This window comes from Capra hircus, chromosome 18 (genome assembly GCF_001704415.2).
Source record: "Capra hircus breed San Clemente chromosome 18, ASM170441v1, whole genome shotgun sequence".
NCBI classification, from domain to species: Eukaryota; Metazoa; Chordata; class Mammalia; order Artiodactyla; family Bovidae; genus Capra; species Capra hircus.
The window spans coordinates 64,426,681-64,442,133 of record NC_030825.1 but is presented as its reverse complement, the minus strand read 5'-3'; the positions used below and the strand labels follow the sequence as shown (position 1 = coordinate 64,442,133).

General features: G+C 46.9%; 1 pseudogene; it reads left to right on the top strand.

The window, feature by feature from the left end:
* On the top strand, nucleotides 7,503-11,411 carry LOC102191037 (annotated as a pseudogene).

The window sequence follows — 15,453 nt, the reverse complement described above, 5'->3', positions numbered from 1 at the left end:
GAAAGAAAGAAAAAAAAAAGAAAGAAAAAGAATTATTAAAAAACAAATAAACAAACAAACAATCAAAAAAAAAAAAAAAGCCATCAACAACCATCCAAAGACTGTATATGGTGTTTGCCTTAAAAAAAAAAAAAAAAAAGTCTTTTTAAAACAAACAAACAAACAAAAAAATATAGTAATAATAGGTTATAGAAATAAAAATTAGAGGAGAAATAGAAGACTTAACAATTAAAAAAAAGTTAGAAAAAAAAGCAAAAAAAAAAAAAAAGGAATGATTTTAAAAATATTAAAAATATCTGGCCCTTTCTGGTGTAATGGGCCGTGTGGGATCACTTCCAAGGTGGTTCCCTCTGTTTAACTTCTTCTGTTCGCTGGCTTTTTAGGCTCACTAGTTTAGTTGTGCTGTGAGGAGGGGGGCTGCTGCTAACAAATAGCACTGTCGTGTGCACGCAGTATCTCTGCCCGGCTTGACCTGTCCTTTCTCGCGGCGCACAAACCGCTCCAGCTCTAGGATGCTCAGCCGGGAACCGTCTGGGGCTGGCCCTAGGCTGCGTGCACTTTCCCAGTTCAAGCCGCTCAGGTTCGGCGCTCAGGCAGCCCTCAGAGGCGCAGATTCGGCTGGAACTGCGCTTTGTGCCCTTCCCAGGTCCGAGTAGCTCAGGAGTTTGGCGAGCGCGATCGCCGCGGCTTGTCACCTTTTCTGCCGCTGCTGCTCAGCTTTCTGGGCGGACCGCTGGCGCACCCCGTGCGGTAGATTGTGACTGTCCAGCACCCCCAGAAGTCTTAGCAAAGGAGCTTGCTTGCAGTTAGGTCCCGAGTCTGCAATTGCCCCTTTCCAGTCCTTGCGGCTCTGGCTGCCTGTCCCCGGCGGGGGATGGTCTGCAGCCGGCTTTTTCCGTTCCGTCCTTTGTTCTGTGCTCGGTCCTGGCGGTGTCTTATGTTCGAGCTTTTCGCGTGGTAGCTATCCCACAGTCCGGTTTGCTAGCCCACGTTAGATCGTTCTGGTTGCGCGTGGGGCGTTCCTGCCCGATTCTTACAAAGCTCTGCAGCCCGCGCCTCCCGCGCGTCCCTGCCCTGCCCCCACTTCCCAGTGGCGGATGCAGGCGTCTTTGCTGCTTTTCCGCTGGGGGAGTTACTGTTGGGCTTGTAATCTGTTGGTTTTAATTATTTATCTATTTTTCCTTCCTGTTATGTTGCCCTCTGTGTTTCCAAGGCTCGCCACAGACTCGGCAGGGAGAGTGTTTCCTGGTGTTTGGAAACCTCTCTTCTTAAAATTCCCTTCCCGGGACGGGCTTCCCTTCCCGGGACGGAGCTCCCTCCCCACCTCCTTTGTCTCCTTTTCGTCTTTTATATTTTTTCCTACCTGTTTTTGAAGACAATGATCTGCTTTTCTGGTTGCCTGATGTCCTCTGCCAGCCTACAGAAGTTGTTTTGTGAAGTTTGCTCGGCGTTGAAATGTTCTTTTGAGGAATTTGTGAGGGAGAAAGTGGTCTTGCCGTCCTATTCCTCCTCCATCTTTCCCTCTCCCAGCATATCTTTTTAAAAATTAGAAATCTAGCATTGTATTCATATTTCTATTTTTACATTTATGGTACATTCCACGTCAGTGTTATGGTACACTTTTGTGAAAGCTTGATGCCAAAATCCCGCCATGTCCACGTTAAAGTAAATGGAAAACACTGGCAATGTTAACTGAGGGAGGAAATATTGAATCACATTATGTTACTGGTGGGCTTTGCTGGTGACTCAGAGGGTAAGGAATTTGCCTGCAATGCAGGAGACCTGAGTCAATCCCTTGGTTGGGAAGATCTCTTGGAGATGGAAATGGAAACCTACCCTAGGATTCTTGCCTGGACAACCCCTAAGGACAGAGGTTCTTGGCGAGTCACAGCCCATGGGATCACAAAGAATCAGACACGACTGAGGGACTAAACTATACTCAAGGCTCTGAACTTGAAAGGTATAACACTTTCCCATTTGTATAGAGACAAAAAGTGGCAGAACAGACAGAATCTTTTGTCTTGTCAGGGGCTTAAAGGGACATTATGATCAGACCTGCATGGACAGCTTCAAGAACAAAGGATTCCAGGATTAAAAAATTCCACAGTGGAGGGGATATAAGTATAGCGATGGCTGATCCGTGCTGATGTGTGGCAGAAGCCATCACAGTGCTGCAATCGTCCTTTAATTAAAAATAAATAAATTAAGGGGAAGAAAGCTTGCAACAGGACTTCCCTGGTGGTCCACTGGTTGGGAATCAGACTGCCTATGTGGGGGACACAGGCCCGATCCCGGGACGGGAAGATTCCACGTGCCTCGGGGTAGTTAAGCCCGTGGCCACAAGCCCATGTGCCTAGAGCAGGTGCTCCACAACAAGAGGAGCCACGGCGATGAGAGACCCTGCACCACAGCAAAGAACAGCCCCCTTCCCACACCTAGAGAAAGCCTGTGCAGAGTGAGGAAGAGCCAGCACAGACCTTAATTAGTTAATTAAAACTGCAACAACCAGCCACACCTCCTCCCCTTTTAGTGTGTGTGTGTAAGTGTGAAAGTGTGAGTTCACACATGGGTGTTTAATCTGTATTGTTCTCTCTTCTCCTTGGAATTTTCTTCCCCATGGGCTAGGGTTATTTTACATTCAGTGAACACTGTTGGACCATCCCTCTCACTCCCCCCAAAGCCCATCTAACTCTAATAAGATGATTCTTTGGGGCACAAATTCACGAAATCATTGGTCTGCTAGCTTTCCAAATAAAGTCGCTATTCTTTGCCTGAAGACCTCATCATTCTGTCCCTTGACAAACAATGTGAGGTTTGACTCAGAGCACATTCATGAGACTTTAGCAGAGGTGTCATTCATTTTAGACACAATCCACAGACGTCAGTCTCACAGCTGATATCTGTGGTTTAAAAGAAGATACGCAGATGGTGAACAGGCATATGAAAAGATGCTCAGCATTGCTAGTTAGTAGAGAAAGGCAAATCAACATTGCAAGGAGTTACCACCTCATACCGACCAGAATGGCCATCATTAGACAGTTGATTAATAACAGATGCTGAAGAGGTTGTGGAAGAGGGAATCCCTCTTACACTGTTGGGGGCGCACAAGCTGGTGCAGCCACTGTGGAAAACTGTTTGGAAGTTCCTCAAAAAACAGTAAAAACAGAGTTTCCATATGATCCAACAATTCCAGTCCTAGCATGTATCTGGTAACAAACTATACCTTGAGAAGATTCATGCACCTCTTGTTCATAGCAGCAAAACTTACAATAGCCAAGACATGGGGACAGCCTAATTGTCCATCGAGAGATGAATGGATACAGAAGATGCATGTGCTTATACACACAGAGAATGGACACCACTCAGACGTTTAAAGAATGAAATCATGCCATTTACAGCAGCATGGATGGACCTGGAGATTACATTATTAATGGAAGTAGACAGAAAGAGAAAGACAATTTTCATGTGATATCACCCGTATGTGGAATCTGAGGGGAACATGTCAGTGAAACAGGAAGAGACTCACAGACATAGAGGCCAGGCTTGTGGTTGCCAAGAAGGGAAGGACTGGGGCTAGGGATTAGCAGATGCAATCTATTTATAGATAGAATGGATAAGGAATGAGGTCCTACAGTATGGCACAGGAAATTCTATTCTGTATCTTACTATAAATCATAAAGGAAAAGAATATATTGTCACGGTGAGTCAATATGCTGTATGGCAGAAATGAACTATACTTCAATACATTTTTTTAATTTTTAAAAATGTGTGGTTTAAATATCTGCAATGAAACATTACATGGCAGTAAAAATGCACAAACTGAAATGATCAAGAACACAGATCAATTCTGAAACATGATATTAAGTAAATAAAAGGACATTTTAAGAAGGGGGACTGTAATGTTACTCCATTCCATACATAATGATGAACAGGAGACCTGATTTATTATTTATGGAGCATCACTAATGTTAACGACCCCCACCTCCAGCACAATGGTGTGGAATCGCTGCCCTTACTGAAGTTCTTTCTTGTCTATGAACAACAGCTGAACTGGGTGTATGTCTGCCCTTGGAGTCCAGAAAGAGCTGGGCCATTGCGTCCCAGTTTGGAGTTGATTGTTGTGGACATGCCCCTCACTCAAGCATGCTGGAGCTTGGAAGTCTCTGCTTCACATATTTTGTGTTCATCTGAGTATCTAGGAAGCAAGGTGGTCCACTTTTTCAGGAAGAACAAATCCCGCTCACCAAAGAACACCACAGTCATCTTTACACACATTATGTTTGTGTACATGTGTGGTCCTTGGGCTGGAAAGGGAGGAAGAGAGAGAGACAGAGAGAGTGTTGTGTGTGCAAAGTCTCCACTCACACTCACGAAATAATTTCATATGAAGAAGAGTCAGACAAAGACAAATATCACATGATATCGCTTATGCGACATCTGAAAAAATGAAGTTATTTGCAAAACAGACTCACAGAGAATGAACTTATGGTTACCAGGGGGGATATGTCAGAGGGAGTATTGTAAGTTTGATACTGACATATACACATGGCTATATTAAAAATGCATGACCACAAGGACCTACTGAATAAAACAGAGAGTTCTACTTAATATTCTGTAACTACCTAAGTGGGAAAAGAATTTGAAAAGCAATAGATGCATGTATATGTATAACTGAGTCACTTTGCTGTACACCTGAAACTAACACAGTTGGTTCCTTAATCGCATATATTACAATGTAGAATTTTTTCATATTTTCAAAGAGCCATAATACGCATGTCTGGTCCTCTCATAAGAATGCAGGATAAAAGTCTCTATTAATGAATCTTTAATAGGCAAGCTACACTGAGCCTCACACACCAGGTGGGAACATGTGGTTTCTCTTCTGTGAAGAGTTAAGGTTAATGAGATTTATCATGAGTTGGGAAAAGCATCCTGCATGGTATACGCTGAAGCACAGTTAGTACTTCGTAAAGACAGCAAGATCTGTTTGAATCCTCTTAGGTTTACAGTGTTGAGGGAAACAAAAAGGGATGATCGGGTCATGAGGCATGCTCTGTGAGGCGGCTCAGGTCAGACTTCCATCCCTGGTGTGAGTAGAGGCTGGCCATCTTCCCATGTGACATGAGCCAGGCTGACTGTACCAACAATACGGCCCGCCTTCCGCATCCTGTGACTCAGTCAGCTTTGCTCAGTTCTGCCTCCTGTCTCACAGAAGCAGAGCCATGAGCCCCACACTCCTCAGCCTCCTGAGTCTTGGTGAGTCCAGAAAGACACCGTTGGAGAGGGTTATGGTGGAAATCGGGGGGTCCTTGCACCCCTGACCAGGTTTGCTGCATGAGGGTGCAGAGTGTGGGGTCCATCAGGACAAGCCATCTGTGACGTGGATTTCCTTCTAGGATTCTGTGTGAGTCTGAGGATCTGGACAGCCATGGGTGAGTCCTCCCCATCCCTTATTTCTCTGTTGAGCAGAGCAGTTGGGGCCGATCCAGAGGACACAGGGGGACCGGGGCGAGACCCGTGTCAGTACAGTGAGAGCTGCGTGCCCTGCGGATCCCAGGTCCTCCTATCGGCCTTGATATTCATCTTCACTCTCTCCAGAGGTTAGCCCAGCTCTGGACTCTGGACCTGAAGCCACAGTATGAAGTCTGGGAGCTGGGAGCTAGGCCCAGTGAGTGCCATTTCTATCATGAGAGGGGAGCAAGAGGCTGCAGCCCACAGACCCTCCCCTACAAGCTGGCTCACGGCATCTCCAGCTGGGCCTTAACAACAGGATCTGCAGGAAGCCCGCTGGACCTGAGCCCAGGGAAGGGTCTGCTCATCAGGCAGGGCCACCTGGACGTTGTCACACATGTGATGCAGGTTAGCTAACAAAGGAGCCAGCTTCAAGCTTTATTTCCTTCTTTTCATTCAAGTGGCTTTTTCACTTGTTTCCTGTGTTACTGTTAGTCACTCAGTCATATCAGACTCTTTGTGACCTCATGGAGTGTAGCTCACCAGGCTCTTCTGTCCATGTAATTCTCCAGGCAAGAATACTGGACGGGGTTGCCATTTCCTTCTCCAGGGGATCTTCCCTACCTGGGGAATGAACCCTGCTCTTCTGCATTGCAGGAAGTTTCTTTACTGTCTGAGCTACTACAAATCCAACAGGGAAGCCCTCCCACTTCTTTTCCATGCAACAGTTTTTTTGTGGGCTTTCTTTTGCCTGTATCGTACAGCATGCAGGATCTCAGTTCCATGATTAGGGATTCAACCTGGGCCCTTGGCAGAGAAAGTGCTGAGTCCTAACCACCACACCACCCAGGAATCCCCAGTGTTTTGTGTTTTGAGAGAGTTTTCAACATTTTGTCAACCCAAGGAGTTGTTCTTCTCCTGATCAGAATCACTGCTGAGAATCATATTCTTAGAATCTCCGTGATGTCTGTCCTGGGTTGATTGTGTCTCGGTCTGTCCCCAAGTGCCAGGTGTCCTTGAGTATTAGGGTGATACACTTTAGGGTTGGTGCCTTGGAAGCATTGAATGGGAAGTGCTCCAACAAGACCAGTGGGGAGAGGGGACCATTCCTAGTTTCCTCTCAAAACCTGTGACTCCTTCTCTCCTAGGTGAACATGACAAGCCCTCTTTGTCAGCCCGGCCACGCCCCATGGTTCCCTTAGGACAGACTGTAACTCTTCAGTGTCACTTCCATTCTCCACTGAAGAGATTCAGACTGTTCAAAACAGATGGGGCCAGTGTGCCCGAGCTCCATGAAAATCATTTCAACACCTTCACCCTTGGCCCGGTGACCAGAGAACATGCCGGGTCCTACACATGTTCTGGATTCGTCAGGTCTCTCCCTGTGTTGTCCAGACACAGTGACCCCCTGCAGATTGTGGTTACAGGTAGGAGGGGTCCAGCCCAGCCCGGGACAGCCGTCTATGCAGGCAATCCCATCCTAGGTCCACATTCGTTGGGTGGTTCAAGATTTACTCAGGATTTTCAGCCAGGAATGATCCAGGAAAGAGAACCCACTCTGAGAGTTTAAACTCAGGGTGTTGAGTAGATGGGATGCCCTGGCAAAGGAAGGAGGAGCCTCACTAGACATTAGTTAGACAGGATGCTGCCACTGCCTGCCAGCAGGGAGGATGGGGAATGACAGTGATCCAGCACCTGCCACCCAGTAGGGAGCTGTAATTCCATATGAAGGAGCTGGAGCCCAGGGAGGAGTCCCAGGAATGTCTCCAGAGGTATGATGTGGGTGTCACAGATGGGGAATTATTCCCTTTTTTCTCTACCTCTTTTCCAAACTCCTGCCAGTCATCATCCACATTCTAGATGAGAGTGAACGGAGCCAGGGAATGCATCATCAGAACCATGCAGCTCCCCACCACACATATTAGGAACAGGATGAAGCTGAGAGCATGGCAACCCACTCCAGTATTCTCTCCTGGAGAATCCTATGGGCAGAGGAGCCTGGCAGGCTATGGTTCATGGGGTTGCAGAGTTGGACAGGACTGAAGTGTCTGAGTATGCATGCCTGAAGCTGAGAGCAGATCCAACAACTAAAGAGCTTAGAATAAACACAGAGGAGGCTGGAGGTCTTGAGCAAAGAGAAACAGAAAAGCATGAGCCAGAGCCCGAGAACAAGGCTAAAGAAAATGCAACAGAACAGACAGGAAGGGTAGTTGGCTTTGCTGCTTCATGGGAACCTTTTTCACACCTTCAGATGTCAGGGGAAGTGACAAGGTGGGGTGACTCACTGAAACTCACACCCTCTTTACTCCTAGGTGTGTTCACAAAACTCTCCATCTCAGCCCACCCAGGCCCCCTCATGCGTGCAGGAGAGAATGTGACCCTCTGCTGTCACTCACCGCTGCTGCTTGACAAATTTATCCTGCACAAAACAAGCAGCACAGGGCATTTCCAGAGATGTGGAGAGACGCTCACTGGTGGGCACGCCCCAGCTGACTTTGTCATTGGCCCGATGACTTTGCCAAGTGCAGGCACCTATAGATGCTACGGCTCTCTCAGCCACTCCCCCTATGAGGGTCAACACCCAGTGACCCCGTGGACATCATCACAGGTAAGTGTGACCAGACCAGTCCCTTCTGCTCTCTGTGTCACAGGTCTGGTGTCCAGTCCAGCATCAGTACCGGGAGTGAATGACTGGCGTGCAGAGACACTCACAAACTCAGGAGAGGGAACTAACCAGAGAGAGGAGGTGTGTAAGCAGAAGGGCAATGAGAACAGAGTCCCTGCCGTGTGCTAAGGGGAAGACACAGCCGGTGACAGAGTGAAGGAGCGAGAAAGTGAAAGAACGACCAACGGAGAGAAATACACCAGAGCAGGGACGCGGGCAGTTCCCGCTCAGGCAGACACCGATGGTGGCTAAGGGGTTGGTTTCCCGCTTTCATGTCAGAGCTCCCTTCCTCTGTCAGCAGCACATGTGGTACCAGATGCCCTGCAGTCCAGCCCCTGGGTGACCGAGATGGGGGTCGACACCCTGACGTTGCTCAGCCTCTTGGTTTAATGCGTCCTTCTGCACAAAGAGGGGGGAGCAGTCCCTCCAACCCTCCCACTAAGGAGTCCCTTCCAGGCCCTGGGGGTGGGCAGGGCAGTCCTGAACATGCCCTCAAGATGAGACAGTCAAAGATCGAATGAGATTCTGCCAGTTTCCACTCCATAATCTCTTCTTCTGGCTCAATGCCATGTTTTCTGATTGTCCCAGCAGTAGCGAGTAACTTCCATTTATTTCAAGAAACCGCACACGTTTGATTTTTTAAATTTATTTTTTATTTATGTTTGTTGAAGTCTACTTGATTTAAGATGTTGCTAATTCCTGTTGTACAACAGAGTGATTCAGTTATTCATATATATATACATATATATACATATACTCTTTCTTTAAAAAAGGACATTAAATGACAAATCATTTTAAAAATTATTAATTTGTTCAAGAGGATTTTAAATGACACCCCATTTTTAAAGTTGTTTCTGAATTTCTCCCTGTGCCGGGTACCCCTTCCTGTGGGGCTTTCTCTCCTGGCGGTGGGCGGCCTTCTCATTGCAGTGCCTCTCTTGTTGCACACTTCTGGCTTTTGTCCTCTATTTAGGACTAGACTTACTTTGTGCTCTGAGATCAAGTTCTCCTTGCAGGTCAGTCCAGGAAACCCTCTCTCTCAGCCCGGGTGCGCCCCGTGGTGAGGTCAGGGGAGAACATGACCTTGGTCTGCAGCTTCGAGAGCACCTTTGACCAGTTCCATCTGCTCAGGGAAGGGAAGGACCTTGGGCGCCTCCTCGCTGGGGAACCGGGCCCCCGTGGAGCACTCCAGGCAGAGTTCCCTCTGGGTCCTGGGACCCCAGCCCACAGCAGGGTCTACAGGTGCTACGGCTCCTTCACTCGCTCTCCCTACTCGTGGTCAGACTCCAGCGACCCACTGTTGCTGTCTGCCACAGGTGAGGAACCTCTTCCTGGCCCATGCTTTGTTGTTCCTCTTCAGTCACTATGCCGTGTCCAACTCTTTGCCACCCTGTGGGCTGCAGCACGACAGACTCCTCAGTCCTTCACGATCTCCTCCTCATGGATTACAGCCCTGTAGTGGTGAAGGGGCCTTCATACCTCAGGGAAGCTATGAGCCAGTCGTGCAGGGCCTCCCAAGCCTGACGGGTCATAGTGAAGAGTCCTGACAAAACGTGATCCCCTGGAGAAGGAAATGGCAACCCATTCCTGTATTCTTGCCTGGAGAACCCATGAAGAGTCCCTTGCTTTACAATACACTAAATCACACTGCGGTGGTCAAGAAGGCCATTTGGCTTTTTCCATAATATCCTACTGTATCACTGAGCTCCTTCTCAAGGTCTCCGTGCTGGCGTCAGGGAACCTTAGGTCTTCTGGAGAAATGGAGGCAATGAGAAAGAGAGAGGAAGGGATTTGGTAGATGGCATCTCAACCCTCTTCCACCTCCTATATGGATGCTCCATACCAGAGTCCTGTCTATCCAGGCAAATAAAGAAAAAGGTCAGAGTAGACCCAGGAGGAGGAGAGGCTGGGCTCATTCGGGAGGATCCGAGATTGCATCAGCCCCTTGCTCTTAATGTTTTCCCAGTAGCACCTCTGACATACAGGTGATTTTCCAATTAAGGAGCATTGGTACTCATTCCTGAAGCAGAGAGGATATCTCTTGCTTACAGCTGTCTTTCATCACCAGGCATATCCTTCCCACCTCCTTCCACCATCTCTTCTCCTGGAATGAGGGTCTACTCAACGCATTCACGGTGAGGGACCAGAAGCTCTCCCCTGCCCCATCAGTGCTCTGAGGGATGAGACAGTCAAGGACAGGCAGGAGGTCAGCCTTCCATAACAAGAGTCCTCCCTTGTTGGGGCGAGGAAGGTTACTCTTCACCACTTCTGCCTTTTCTCCCCTAGGATCCACTACAAGTACTTGCCCATCACCAATGGATCCACACACCACAGAAGGTAAAAGCAAGACGGTCTCCTATCTCAGCACATTTCTGAGAAGACAGAGGGTTCCTGTGTGAGTGTCGGTTCTACCACCTCCCAGCTCTGTGACTTTGGGCTCCTCAACGTCCCTGTAATGTCAGCATTTGAGATCATGGTCTCTATTAGAACCAGAGGGGGCACTGAGTTTCTGGTTCTCTGGGACTGGGAATTTCTACATTGAACAAAGCGAGACAGAGTGACTTGACCCCATGCATGAGGGAGCTGCTCACCCTCCCTCAACCAGCATCTTTCGGGAAGGATGGGGGGCAAGGGGAGGATTTTAGGGAGAACCTTCAGTATGCATTATTCCTCTGCTAGTGTTTTATGAACTAAACATTCCACAGTTCAGAAATAGAAGTGTCGTGTCTGCTTGAGGATTCCATTCCAGGTCTATGTGGATGGAGGGGGAAATGTATGGAGGATTAAAGCAGTCCCCATTCATGCAAAAGCACCATGCCTTGTCATACAGGTAGCAGACAAAAACTGCATCAGTGCCGGGGGACCTGGTTTCAGACTGCTGCTGGTCTTGCATGGCCTCCTTACTCCATCCACTGCTAGCGTCTCTCCTGGATGCTTTGGTGCCTCCTGGGAAGTGGAGATCATACTGATCAGGTTGAGAGCTGCTGACACACTTTGACACAAGGATACAAGAACTCCTGTGTGTAGGGGCAGGGTGTGTGCAACGGATAACCAGACCTTCTCCCGTTGGCTTTTTGGCAGAAGCACGGCTTCCTCAAGGCCACTCCAGCCAGGTGCACCTTCTCCTTAGGCTCTCTGTAGCCTTCATCTATACCAGCATCTTCCTTGCTGTTCTTGTCTGTCACTGGTTCCCCACAAAGTATGAAGAGCCAAACTGTCACTGGTGTTCTACCCACAATTGCAAGTCTGAAGGAGGGAAGCACAGCATCATCTGACCCACGGGGAGGTGGGCTTATAGCAGAGAATGGCGTTTTCACTTCCTGTAGGTGAAAAACTGATTTCCATTGTTGTAATCCCTGAGGGAATATCTTCCAGAGGAAATGGAACCATGTTCTTTTTATGAAAATATGTGTTAATTTATTTATGTATTTATTTTTTAGTTTACAATAGTGTATTGCTTTTGCTCTACACCAACATGAATGTGCCATAGGTATGCACCTGTTACCTATCCTGAACCCCCCTCCTTCCTCCCTCCCTGTACCAGCTGCCTCAGGTCTCAGCTGCAGCATGGGGGATCCTCATTGCAGTGCTGGGGTGCAGTTCAAGGCCCAGAGCTGGCAGGCTCAGCAGTTGCAGCATTGAGGATAGTTGCTTCAAGGCATGTGGGATCTCAGTTCTCCCACCAAAGATAGAACCCACGCTCCCTGAATTGGAAGGTGGACTCTTAATCCCTGGGCCACCAGGGACATTCCGAGCCCTGTTCTTCCCTTCAACCACAGCCATCTGTTCTTCTCCCCTTTGTGATCTTGGGAATCTGCTGATAGGCATTAGAGGATGGTCCATAACAGAAGATGTAGGATGGGCTCTGTGGGTTTGCACAGATTCCTGAGAGAGTCTGTCAGTGGCTGGATTTATTTATGGGATGGTTTTTTTTTTTTTCTTTTTTCTTTTTAACTTAGTGGAGTAGGCATACTCAGCCTCCTGGGGCATATCCCTGCTTTTTTGGCTTTGATGTCCCGACCAAAGATATGGAAGTCTAGAAGAATCGCCCCCACCCCAAGGGCCTTGAGTCTCTTCCATTCGCAGATGTTGCCATCATGGAAGGAGCACCCAAGGAAGACAGAACAGTGAACAGCAAGGTGGATCCTCCCAGCCCAAACCCTTGCCATAGCCCGAGCCCCTCCAATGCCCCATGCTCCAGCCTTCGAGGATCACATCTCATTCCATGATTCACATCTCCTTCCTCTCAGGACCGATCAGCGAAGGATGTGATATTCGTCCACTTGAACCACAGGACCCTCTCTGAGGGACTGTTCACTCCCACTCCCCTGAGCCCCATGCACCTCTCCACCAAGCCCAGTATCTATGAGGAATTCGATGTAAACTGAGACCATGCTGACCCTGACCTGGCCCCATCCTTTGAGCACACAGAGCGTTATAAATTGAAGAGCTACATCTCTTTCTAAAGGGGTTCCTCCGTGGGCACTCCTCCTCCTCCTCCAAAGCAGCCCAGCAGCTCTGAGGTTAAGAGTGGAGTCCAAGAATTATAGGATCGTCTTCAAAAATCCCACCACCTCTTAGGAATCCCCGGGCTATTCTAACACTCTATTTTAACTATCTAACCTTTAAGGAGAAGTTATTCTAATCAATTGCACATACAGGGTACGTTACCATTATCATCTAGCTTTTTTGAAAATTCCAATAAAGCATAAAAATTTGCAAGTTGAGTCTTCAAACTATTCAGTTTAAAATACAATAAAGCCAATGGAAAAAAAACCTCTGTTCAGTAATAGTTTACTAGAATTAACTTGTTTACAAGACAGAAACCAACTTGTAGACTTAGAGAACAAACTTAGAGTTACAGAGGGGAAGGATGTGGGGAGAGATGGATTGGAAATTTAAGATTGACATGTGCACACTGCTATATTTAAAACAAAATGCTTTCCATGAAACAATAATAAAAGCAATGCATGACGCCCAAAGAAAGATGAAGTATATTCTCTTTGAGATATCCACTGTGATGCCACTTGCCACATGAGGCTGTGTGTCTGCATGCTATGGCTATTCAGTCATGTTTGACTCTTTGTGACCCCATGGATGCTGTGTAGCTCGCTAGGCTCCTCTGTGAATGGGATTCTCCAGGCAAGAATCCTGGAGTGGTTGCCATTCCCTTCCCGAGGGGATCTTCTAGACCCAGGGATCGAACCTTCATCTCTCATGTCTCTTGCATTGGCAGGCGGATTCTTTACCACTGAGCCATCAGGAAGCCCCTCAGCCTTTTCCCAGCCATGTGCCCTGAGGGAGCTGGGGTTCCAGGAGTAGAAACAGGACAAGATCCTCCTAGTCTGGATCTACACTGGCCGATAAAGTACTCACCCAGCCACGTGGTACAGACAATGACTCACAAGTATATGAAGTAAAGCATTCAGTTCTTCAGTCACACCCACCACATTTCCAGTGCACAGTAGCATCATGTGGCCAGGTGCCATGGTGCTGGACAGAGCAGATGTTTAAAACATCCCGTCACCACAGAGAATTCTACTGGACAGTCCACTCCAGATCACTGAGGCCTGCAGAGAGATCACTTGCCCCAGGGAGGCTTTGCATGTGTTCTGCTCATCCATCAATATTTGCATGTTTTGTCTTTTTTGCCTCTTTTCACCAAAGCCAAGGATTTGAGAATCTTGTGCCTTTTAAGTTATCAGCTGGTGGCACAATGTGGCTTGGCTCAACCAAGCAGAGGGCTGAAGAGGATAACACCGTGAGGACCCTGGTGTGAACCGAGCTGGCAAGTGGGGTGAAGATCAAGCTCCATTTAGCTTTAGTTGCTCATTGAGCTCCTTATGTGTGATGTCTCCCTTGGCTTAGAACTCAACCGCCCAAGAACTCTTTTACCAAGAAATGTCAGGATCGCTTAAAGTGAAGACATTCTGGGGCTCCCGTGTTGCTACTGTCCTTGTTTCCATTTTCCCCCTAATTATCCTTTTGTTTTTTTTTTCTCCTTCAGGTACAGGGAGCAGATTTCATAACCTTCATTTTTCTGAATGTTCACAGTGTAGACACGAACCCCAGTTATTCTCACATATCTTCTTTTAAAAAAATATTAGAATGTTAGCATTTGATGCCTGCATTCTATAGAATCTGAATTCTTCACCCAATGATAGAAGATGGGTTTACTGGTTCATGAGTGTATTTCTGCTGTGTGGCACCAATGCCTGGTACACAGTAGGTGCTCTGCAATAATTTATGAACTGACCAAAGATGAGAAGTAAATTGCATTTCAGAATGGCTGCTATCCACAAGTCTACAAGCAATAAATGCTGGAGAGTTGTGGAGAAAATGGAACCCTCTTACACTGTTGGTGGGAATGCATTCTCGTACAGCCACTATGTAGAATAGTGTGGAGATTCCTTAAAAAACTGGCAATAGAACTGCCTTATGACCCAGCAATCCCACTGCTGGGCATACACACCAAGGAAACCAAAAGTGAAAGAGACAAGTGTACCCCAGTGTTCATCACAGCACTGTTTATAATAGCCAGGACATGGAAGCAACCTAGATGTCCATCAGCAGACGAATGGATAAGAAAGCTGTGGTACATATACACAATGGAGTATTACTCAGCCATTAAAAAGAATACATTTGAATCAGTTCTGATGAGATGGATGAAACTGGAGCCAATTATACAGAGTGAAGTAAGCCAGAAAGAAAAACACCAATACAGTATACTAATGCATATATATGGGATTTAGAAAGATGGTAATGATAACCCTGTATGCGAGACAGGAAGAGAGACCCAGATGTATAGAACAGTCCTTTGAACTCTGTGGGAGAGGGCAAGGGTGGGATGATTTGGGAGAATGGCATTGAAACATGTATAATATCATATAAGAAATGAATCACCAGTTCAGGTTTGATGCATGATACAGGATCCTTGGGGCTGGTGCACTTGGAAAACCAGAGGGATGGTATGGGGAGAGAGGTGGGAGGGGGATTCAGGATGGGGAACGCGCGTACACCCATGGCGGAATCATGATGATGTATGGCAAAACCAATACAATATTGTAAAGTTGAAAGAAAAATATTATGTTGGTTCCAGGTATTTAGAACTGAAATTTTTAAAAATACCATTTACAATAGCACCAAAAAATGAGATACCTAATTATACATCTAACACAATGTGTACATATCTATGTCTAGAAGATGAAACAGTGTGGGAAAAAAATCAAGTAAAATCTGAGCAAATGGAAAAAAAAATCCAATACAATATTGTAAAGTAATTAACCTTCAACTAAATTAAATAAATTTACATTTAAAAAATAAATTAAAAATTAAAA